Here is a 10460-nt window from a genome sequence, read left to right on the forward strand (position 1 = left end):
GTAAACAGAACCGAACTCAGGTCACTGGAGCTGTGAGACTGTGGCAGTAAACAGAACCGAACCCGGGTCACTGGAGCTGTGAGACTGTGGCAGTAAACAGAACCGAACTCAGGTCACTGGAGCTGTGAGACTGTGGCATTAAACAGAACCGAACCCGGGTCACTGGAGCTGTGAGACTGTGGCAGTAAACAGAACTGAACCCAGGTCACTGGAGCTGTGAGACTGTGGCAGTAAACAGAACCGAACCCAGGTCACTGGAGCTGTGAGACTGTGGCAGTAAACAGAACTGAACCCAGGTCACTGGAGCTGTGAGGCTGTGGCAGTAAACAGAACTGAACGCGGGACACTGGAGCTGTGAGACTGTGGCAGTAAACAGAACCGAACCCGGGACACTGGAGCTGTGAGACTGTGGCAGTAAACAGAACCGAACCCGGGTCACTGGAGCTGTGAGACTGTGGCAGTAAACAGAACCGAACCCGGGACACTGGAGCTGTGAGACTGTGGCAGGAAACAGAACCGAACCCAGGTCACTGGAGCTGTGAGACTGTGGCAGTAAACAGAACCGAACCCGGGACACTGGAGCTGTGAGACTGTGGCAGTCCCCAGAACCGAACCCAGGTCACTGAAGCTGTGAGACTGTGGCAGTAAACAGAACCGAACCCAGGTCACTGGACCTGTGAGGCTGTGGCAGTAAACAGAACCGAACCCAGGTCACTGGAGCTGTGAGACTGTGGCAGTAAACAGAACCGAACCCAGGTCACTGGAGCTGTGAGACTGTGACAGTAAACAGAACCGAACCCAGGTCACTGAAGCTGTGAGACTGTGGCAGTAATCAGAACCGAACCCAGGTCACTGGAGCTGTGAGACTGTGGCAGTGAACAGAACCGAACCCGGGACACTGGAGCTGTGAGACAGTGGCAGTAAACAGAACCGAACCCGGGACACTGGAGCTGTGAGACTGTGGCAGTAAACAGAACCGAACCCGGGTCACTGGAGCTGTGAGACTGTGGCAGTAAACAGAACCGAACCCGGGTCACTGAAGCTGTGAGACTGTGGCAGTACGCAGAACCGAACCCAGGTCACTGGAGCTATGAGACTGTGGCAGTAAACAGAACCGAACCCGGGACACTGGAGCTGTGAGACTGTGGCAGTAAACAGAACCGAACCCAGGACACTGGAGCTATGAGACTGTGGCAGTAAACAGAACCGAACCCAGGTCACTGGAGCTATGAGACTGTGGCAGTAAACAGAACCGAACCCGGGTCACTGGAGCTGTGAGACTGTGGCAGTAAACAGAACTGAACCCAGGTCACTGGAGCTGTGAGGCTGTGGCAGTAAACAGAACTGAACCCGGGACACTGGATCTGTGAGACTGTGGCAGTAAACAGAACCGAACCCGGGTCACTGGAGCTGTGAGACTGTGGCAGTACGCAGAACCGAACCCAGGTCACTGGAGCTGTGAGGCTGTGGCAGTAAACAGAACTGAACCCGGGGCACTGGATCTGTGAGACTGTGGCAGTAAACAGAACCGAACCCGGGACACTGGAGCTGTGAGACTGTGGCAGTAAACAGAACCGAACCCGGGTCACTGGAGCTGTGAGGCTGTGGCAGTAAACAGAACCGAACCCAGGTCACTGGAGCTGTGAGACTGTGGCAGTAAACAGAACCAAACCCAGGTCACTGGAGCTGTGAGACTGTGGCAGTAAACAGAACCGAACCCGGGACACTGGAGCTGTGAGACTGTGGCAGTAAACAGAACCGAACTCGGGTCACTGAAGCTGTGAGACTGTGGCAGTAAACAGAACCGAACCCGGGACACTGGAGCTGTGAGACTGTGGCAGTAAACAGAACTGAACCCAGGTCACTGGAGCTGTGAGACTGTGGCAGTAAACAGAACCGAACCCGGGACACTGGAGCTGTGAGACTGTGGCAGTAAACAGAACTGAACCCGGGTCACTGGAGCTGTGAGTCTGTGGCTGTAAACAGAACCGAACCCGGGACACTGGAGCTGTGAGACTGTGGCAGTCCCCAGAACCGAACCCAGGACACTGGAGCTGTGAGGCTGTGGCAGTAAACAGAACCGAACTCAGGTCACTGGAGCTGTGAGACTGTGGCAGTAAACAGAACCGAACCCGGGACACTGGAGCTGTGAGACTGTGGCAGTAAACAGAACCGAACTCAGGTCACTGGAGCTGTGAGACTGTGGCAGTAAACAGAACCGAACTCAGGTCACTGGAGCTGTGAGACTGTGGCAGTAAACAGAACCGAACCCGGGACACTGGAGCTGTGAGACTGTGGCAGTAAACAGAACCGAACCCGGGTCACTGGAGCTGTGAGACTGGGGCAGTAAACAGAACCGAACCCGGGACACTGGAGCTGTGAGACTGTGGCAGTAAACAGAACTGAACCCAGGTCACTGGAGCTGTGAGACTGTGGCAGTAAACAGAACCGAACCCGGGACACTGGAGCTGTGAGACTGTGGCAGTCCCCAGAACCGAACCCAGGACACTGGAGCTGTGAGGCTGTGGCAGTAAACAGAACCGAACTCAGGTCACTGGAGCTGTGAGACTGTGGCAGTAAACAGAACCGAACCCGGGTCACTGGAGCTGTGAGACTGTGGCAGTAAACAGAACCGAACTCAGGTCACTGGAGCTGTGAGACTGTGGCAGTAAACAGAACCGAACCCGGGTCACTGGAGCTGTGAGACTGTGGCAGTAAACAGAACCGAACCCAGGTCACTGGAGCTGTGAGACTGTGGCAGTAAACAGAACCGAACCCGGGACACTGGAGCTGTGAGACTGTGGCAGTAAACAGAACCGAACCCGGGACACTGAAGCTGTGAGACTGTGGCAGTAAACAGAACCGAACCCGGGTCATTGGAGCTGTGAGACTGTGGCAGTAAACAGAACCGAACCCGGGACACTGGAGCTGTGAGACTGTGGCAGTAAACAGAACCGAACCCGGGACACTGGAGCTGTGAGACTGTGGCAGTCCCCAGAACCGAACCCAGGTCACTGAAGCTGTGAGACTGTGGCAGTAAACAGAACCGAACCCAGGTCACTGGAGCTGTGAGGCTGTGGCAGTCCCCAGAACCGAACCCGGGACACTGGAGCTGTGAGACTGTGGCAGTAAACAGAACCGAACCCAGGTCACTGAAGCTGTGAGACTGTGGCAGTGAACAGAACTGAACCCGGGACACTGGAGCTGTGAGACTGTGGCAGTAAACAGAACCGAACCCGGGTCACTGGAGCTGTGAGACTGGGGCAGTAAACAGAACCGAACCCGGGTCACTGGAGCTGTGAGACTGTGGCAGTAAACAGAACCGAACCCGGGTCACTGGAGCTGTGAGACTGTGGCAGTAAATAGAACCGAACCCAGGTCACTGGAGCTGTGAGACTGTGGCAGTAAACAGAACCGAACCCGGGACACTGGAGCTGTGAGACTGTGGCAGTAAACAGAACCGAACCCAGGTCACTGGAGCTGTGAGACTGTGGCAGTAAACAGAACCGAACCCAGGTCACTGAAGCTGTGAGACTGTGGCAGTAAACAGAACCGAACCCGGGACACTGGAGCTGTGAGACTGTGGCAGTAAACAGAACCGAACCCGGGACACTGGAGCTGTGAGACTGTGGCAGTAAACAGAACCGAACCCGGGTAACTGGAGCTGTGAGACTGTGGCAGTAAACAGAACCGAACCCGGGACACTGGAGCTGTGAGACTGTGGCAGTAAACAGAACCGAACCCGGGACACTGGAGCTGTGAGACTGTGGCAGTCCCCAGAACCGAACCCAGGACACTGGAGCTGTGAGGCTGTGGCAGTAAACAGAACCGAACTCAGGTCACTGGAGCTGTGAGACTGTGGCAGTAAACAGAACCGAACCCAGGTCACTGGAGCTGTGAGGCTGTGGCAGTCCCCAGAACCGAACCCGGGACACTGGAGCTGTGAGACTGTGGCAGTAAACAGAACCGAACCCAGGTCACTGAAGCTGTGAGACTGTGGCAGTGAACAGAACCGAACCCGGGACACTGGAGCTGTGAGACTGTGGCAGTAAACAGAACCGAACCCGGGACACTGGAGCTGTGAGACTGTGGCAGTAAACAGAACCGAACCCAGGTCACTGGAGCTGTGAGACTGTGGCAGTAAAGAGAACTGAACCCAGGTCACTGGAGCTGTGAGACTGTGGCAGTAAACAGAACCGAACCCGGGTCACTTGAGCTGTGAGACTGGGGCAGTAAACAGAACTGAACCCGGGTCACTGGAGCTGTGAGACTGTGGCAGTAAACAGAACCGAACCCAGGTCACTGGAGCTGTGAGACTGTGGCAGTAAACAGAACCGAACCCGGGACACTGGAGCTGTGAGACTGTGGCAGTAAACAGAACCGAAACCGGGTCACTGGAGCTGTGAGACTGTGGCAGTAAACAGAACCGATCCCGGGACACTGGAGCTGTGAGTCTGTGGCTGTAAACAGAACCGAACCCGGGACACTGGAGCTGTGAGTCTGTGGCAGTCCCCAGAACCGAACCCAGGACACTGGAGCTGTGACGCTGTGGCAGTAAACAGAACCGAACTCAGGTCACTGGAGCTGTGAGACTGTGGCAGTAAACCGAACCGAACCCGGGTCACTGGAGCTGTGAGACTGTGGCAGTAAACAGAACCGAACTCAGGTCACTGGAGCTGTGAGACTGTGGCAGTAAACAGAACTGAACCCGGGACACTGGAGCTGTGAGACTGTGGCAGTAAACAGAACTGAACCCAGGTCACTGGAGCTGTGAGGCTGTGGCAGTAAACAGAACCGAACCCGGGACACTGGAGCTGTGAGACTGTGGCAGTAAACAGAACCGAACCCGGGACACTGGAGCTGTGAGGCTGTGGCAGTAAACAGAACCGAACCCGGGTCACTGGAGCTGTGAGACTGTGGCAGTAAACAGAACCGAACCCGGGACACTGGAGCTGTGAGACTGTGGCAGTCCCCAGAACCGAACCCAGGTCACTGAAGCTGTGAGACTGTGGCAGTAAACAGAACCGAACCCAGGTCACTGGATCTGTGAGGCTGTGGCAGTAAACAGAACCGAACCCGGGACACTGGAGCTGTGAGACTGTGGCAGTAAACAGAACCGAACCCAGGTCACTGAAGCTGTGAGACTGTGGCAGTGAACAGAAGCGAACCCGGGACACTGGAGCTGTGAGACTGTGGCAGTAAACAGAACCGAACCCGGGACACTGGTGCTGTGAGACTGTGGCAGTAAACAGAACCGAACCCGGGTCACTGGAGCTGTGAGACTGTGGCAGTAAACAGAACCGAACCCAGGTCACTGGAGCTGTGAGACTGTGGCAGTAAACAGAACTGAACCCAGGTCACTGGAGCTGTGAGGCTGTGGCAGTAAACAGAACCGAACCCGGGACACTGGAGCTGTGAGACTGTGGCAGTAAACAGAACCGAACCCGGGACACTGGAGCTGTGAGACTGTGGCAGTAAACAGAACCGAACCCGGGTCACTGGAGCTGTGAGACTGTGGCAGTAAACAGAACCGAACCCGGGACACTGGAGCATTGAGACTGTTGCAGTAAACAGAACCGAACCCGGGACACTGGAGCTGTGAGACTGTGGCAGTCCCCAGAACCGAACCCAGGTCACTGAAGCTGTGAGACTGTGGCAGTAAACAGGACCGAACCCAGGTCACTGGAGCTGTGAGGCTGTGGCAGTCCCCAGAACCGAACCCGGGACACTGGAGCAGTGAGACTGTGGCAGTAATCAGAACCGAACCCAGGTCACTGAAGCTGTGAGACAGTGGCAGTGAACAGAACCGAACCCGGGACACTGGAGCTGTGAGACTGTGGCAGTAAACAGAACCGAACCCGGGACACTGGAGCTGTGAGACTGTGGCAGTAAACAGAACCGAACCCGGGTCACTGGAGCTGTGAGACTGGGGCAGTAAACAGAACTGAACCCGGGTCACTGGAGCTGTGAGACTGTGGCAGTAAACAGAACCGAACCCAGGTCACTGGAGCTGTGAGACTGTGGCAGTAAACAGAACCGAACCCGGGACACTGGAGCTGTGAGACTGTGGCAGTAAACAGAACCGAACCCAGGACACTGGAGCTGTGAGACTGTGGCAGTAAACAGAACCGAACCCAGGTCACTGGAGCTGTGAGACTGTGGCAGTAAACAGAACTGAACCCAGGTCACTGGAGCTGTGAGACTGTGGCAGTAAACAGAACCGAACCCAGGTCACTGAAGCTGTGAGACTGTGGCAGTAAACAGAACCGAACCCGGGACACTGGAGCTGTGAGACTGTGGCAGTAAACAGAACCGAACCCGGGACACTGGAGCTGTGAGACTGTGGCAGTAAACAGAACCGAACCCGGGTAACTGGAGCTGTGAGACTGTGGCAGTAAACAGAACCGAACCCGGGACACTGGAGCTGTGAGACTGTGGCAGTAAACAGAACCGAACCCGGGACACTGGAGCTGTGAGACTGTGGCAGTCCCCAGAACCAAACCCAGGACACTGGAGCTGTGAGGCTGTGGCAGTAAACAGAACCGAACTCAGGTCACTGGAGCTGTGAGACTGTGGCAGTAAACAGAACCGAACCCGGGACACTGAAGCTGTGAGACTGTGGCAGTAAACAGAACCGAACCCGGGTCATTGGAGCTGTGAGACTGTGGCAGTAAACAGAACCGAACCCGGGACACTGGAGCTGTGAGACTGTGGCAGTAAACAGAACCGAACCCGGGACACTGGAGCTGTGAGACTGTGGCAGTCCCCAGAACCGAACCCAGGTCACTGAAGCTGTGAGACTGTGGCAGTAAACAGAACCGAACCCAGGTCACTGGAGCTGTGAGGCTGTGGCAGTCCCCAGAACCGAACCCGGGACACTGGAGCTGTGAGACTGTGGCAGTAAACAGAACCGAACCCAGGTCACTGAAGCTGTGAGACTGTGGCAGTGAACAGAACTGAACCCGGGACACTGGAGCTGTGAGACTGTGGCAGTAAACAGAACCGAACCCGGGTCACTGGAGCTGTGAGACTGGGGCAGTAAACAGAACCGAACCCGGGTCACTGGAGCTGTGAGACTGTGGCAGTAAACAGAACCGAACCCGGGTCACTGGAGCTGTGAGACTGTGGCAGTAAATAGAACCGAACCCAGGTCACTGGAGCTGTGAGACTGTGGCAGTAAACAGAACCGAACCCGGGACACTGGAGCTGTGAGACTGTGGCAGTAAACAGAACCGAACCCAGGTCACTGGAGCTGTGAGACTGTGGCAGTAAACAGAACCGAACCCAGGTCACTGAAGCTGTGAGACTGTGGCAGTAAACAGAACCGAACCCGGGACACTGGAGCTGTGAGACTGTGGCAGTAAACAGAACCGAACCCGGGACACTGGAGCTGTGAGACTGTGGCAGTAAACAGAACCGAACCCGGGTAACTGGAGCTGTGAGACTGTGGCAGTAAACAGAACCGAACCCGGGACACTGGAGCTGTGAGACTGTGGCAGTAAACAGAACCGAACCCGGGACACTGGAGCTGTGAGACTGTGGCAGTCCCCAGAACCGAACCCAGGACACTGGAGCTGTGAGGCTGTGGCAGTAAACAGAACCGAACTCAGGTCACTGGAGCTGTGAGACTGTGGCAGTAAACAGAACCGAACCCAGGTCACTGGAGCTGTGAGGCTGTGGCAGTCCCCAGAACCGAAACCGGGACACTGGAGCTGTGAGACTGTGGCAGTAAACAGAACCGAACCCAGGTCACTGAAGCTGTGAGACTGTGGCAGTGAACAGAACCGAACCCGGGACACTGGAGCTGTGAGACTGTGGCAGTAAACAGAACCGAACCCGGGACACTGGAGCTGTGAGACTGTGGCAGTAAACAGAACCGAACCCAGGTCACTGGAGCTGTGAGACTGTGGCAGTAAAGAGAACTGAACCCAGGTCACTGGAGCTGTGAGACTGTGGCAGTAAACAGAACCGAACCCGGGTCACTTGAGCTGTGAGACTGGGGCAGTAAACAGAACTGAACCCGGGTCACTGGAGCTGTGAGACTGTGGCAGTAAACAGAACCGAACCCAGGTCACTGGAGCTGTGAGACTGTGGCAGTAAACAGAACCGAACCCGGGACACTGGAGCTGTGAGACTGTGGCAGTAAACAGAACCGAAACCGGGTCACTGGAGCTGTGAGACTGTGGCAGTAAACAGAACCGATCCCGGGACACTGGAGCTGTGAGTCTGTGGCTGTAAACAGAACCGAACCCGGGACACTGGAGCTGTGAGTCTGTGGCAGTCCCCAGAACCGAACCCAGGACACTGGAGCTGTGACGCTGTGGCAGTAAACAGAACCGAACTCAGGTCACTGGAGCTGTGAGACTGTGGCAGTAAACCGAACCGAACCCGGGTCACTGGAGCTGTGAGACTGTGGCAGTAAACAGAACCGAACTCAGGTCACTGGAGCTGTGAGACTGTGGCAGTAAACAGAACTGAACCCGGGACACTGGAGCTGTGAGACTGTGGCAGTAAACAGAACTGAACCCAGGTCACTGGAGCTGTGAGGCTGTGGCAGTAAACAGAACCGAACCCGGGACACTGGAGCTGTGAGACTGTGGCAGTAAACAGAACCGAACCCGGGACACTGGAGCTGTGAGGCTGTGGCAGTAAACAGAACCGAACCCGGGTCACTGGAGCTGTGAGACTGTGGCAGTAAACAGAACCGAACCCGGGACACTGGAGCTGTGAGACTGTGGCAGTCCCCAGAACCGAACCCAGGTCACTGAAGCTGTGAGACTGTGGCAGTAAACAGAACCGAACCCAGGTCACTGGATCTGTGAGGCTGTGGCAGTAAACAGAACCGAACCCGGGACACTGGAGCTGTGAGACTGTGGCAGTAAACAGAACCGAACCCAGGTCACTGAAGCTGTGAGACTGTGGCAGTGAACAGAAGCGAACCCGGGACACTGGAGCTGTGAGACTGTGGCAGTAAACAGAACCGAACCCGGGACACTGGTGCTGTGAGACTGTGGCAGTAAACAGAACCGAACCCGGGTCACTGGAGCTGTGAGACTGTGGCAGTAAACAGAACCGAACCCAGGTCACTGGAGCTGTGAGACTGTGGCAGTAAACAGAACTGAACCCAGGTCACTGGAGCTGTGAGGCTGTGGCAGTAAACAGAACCGAACCCGGGACACTGGAGCTGTGAGACTGTGGCAGTAAACAGAACCGAACCCGGGACACTGGAGCTGTGAGACTGTGGCAGTAAACAGAACCGAACCCGGGTCACTGGAGCTGTGAGACTGTGGCAGTAAACAGAAGCGAACCCGGGACACTGGAGCATTGAGACTGTTGCAGTAAACAGAACCGAACCCGGGACACTGGAGCTGTGAGACTGTGGCAGTCCCCAGAACCGAACCCAGGTCACTGAAGCTGTGAGACTGTGGCAGTAAACAGGACCGAACCCAGGTCACTGGAGCTGTGAGGCTGTGGCAGTCCCCAGAACCGAACCCGGGACACTGGAGCAGTGAGACTGTGGCAGTAATCAGAACCGAACCCAGGTCACTGAAGCTGTGAGACAGTGGCAGTGAACAGAACCGAACCCGGGACACTGGAGCTGTGAGACTGTGGCAGTAAACAGAACCGAACCCGGGACACTGGAGCTGTGAGACTGTGGCAGTAAACAGAACCGAACCCGGGTCACTGGAGCTGTGAGACTGGGGCAGTAAACAGAACTGAACCCGGGTCACTGGAGCTGTGAGACTGTGGCAGTAAACAGAACCGAACCCAGGTCACTGGAGCTGTGAGACTGTGGCAGTAAACAGAACCGAACCCGGGACACTGGAGCTGTGAGACTGTGGCAGTAAACAGAACCGAACCCAGGACACTGGAGCTGTGAGACTGTGGCAGTAAACAGAACCGAACCCAGGTCACTGGAGCTGTGAGACTGTGGCAGTAAACAGAACTGAACCCAGGTCACTGGAGCTGTGAGACTGTGGCAGTAAACAGAACCGAACCCAGGTCACTGAAGCTGTGAGACTGTGGCAGTAAACAGAACCGAACCCGGGACACTGGAGCTGTGAGACTGTGGCAGTAAACAGAACCGAACCCGGGACACTGGAGCTGTGAGACTGTGGCAGTAAACAGAACCGAACCCGGGTAACTGGAGCTGTGAGACTGTGGCAGTAAACAGAACCGAACCCGGGACACTGGAGCTGTGAGACTGTGGCAGTAAACAGAACCGAACCCGGGACACTGGAGCTGTGAGACTGTGGCAGTCCCCAGAACCAAACCCAGGACACTGGAGCTGTGAGGCTGTGGCAGTAAACAGAACCGAACTCAGGTCACTGGAGCTGTGAGACTGTGGCAGTAAACAGAACCGAACCCAGGTCACTGGAGCTGTGAGGCTGTGGCAGTCCCCAGAACCGAACCCGGGACACTGGAGCTGTGAGACTGTGGCAGTAAACAGAAACGAACCC

This window comes from Heterodontus francisci, unplaced genomic scaffold (genome assembly GCF_036365525.1).
Source record: "Heterodontus francisci isolate sHetFra1 unplaced genomic scaffold, sHetFra1.hap1 HAP1_SCAFFOLD_184, whole genome shotgun sequence".
NCBI lineage: Eukaryota > Metazoa > Chordata > Chondrichthyes > Heterodontiformes > Heterodontidae > Heterodontus > Heterodontus francisci.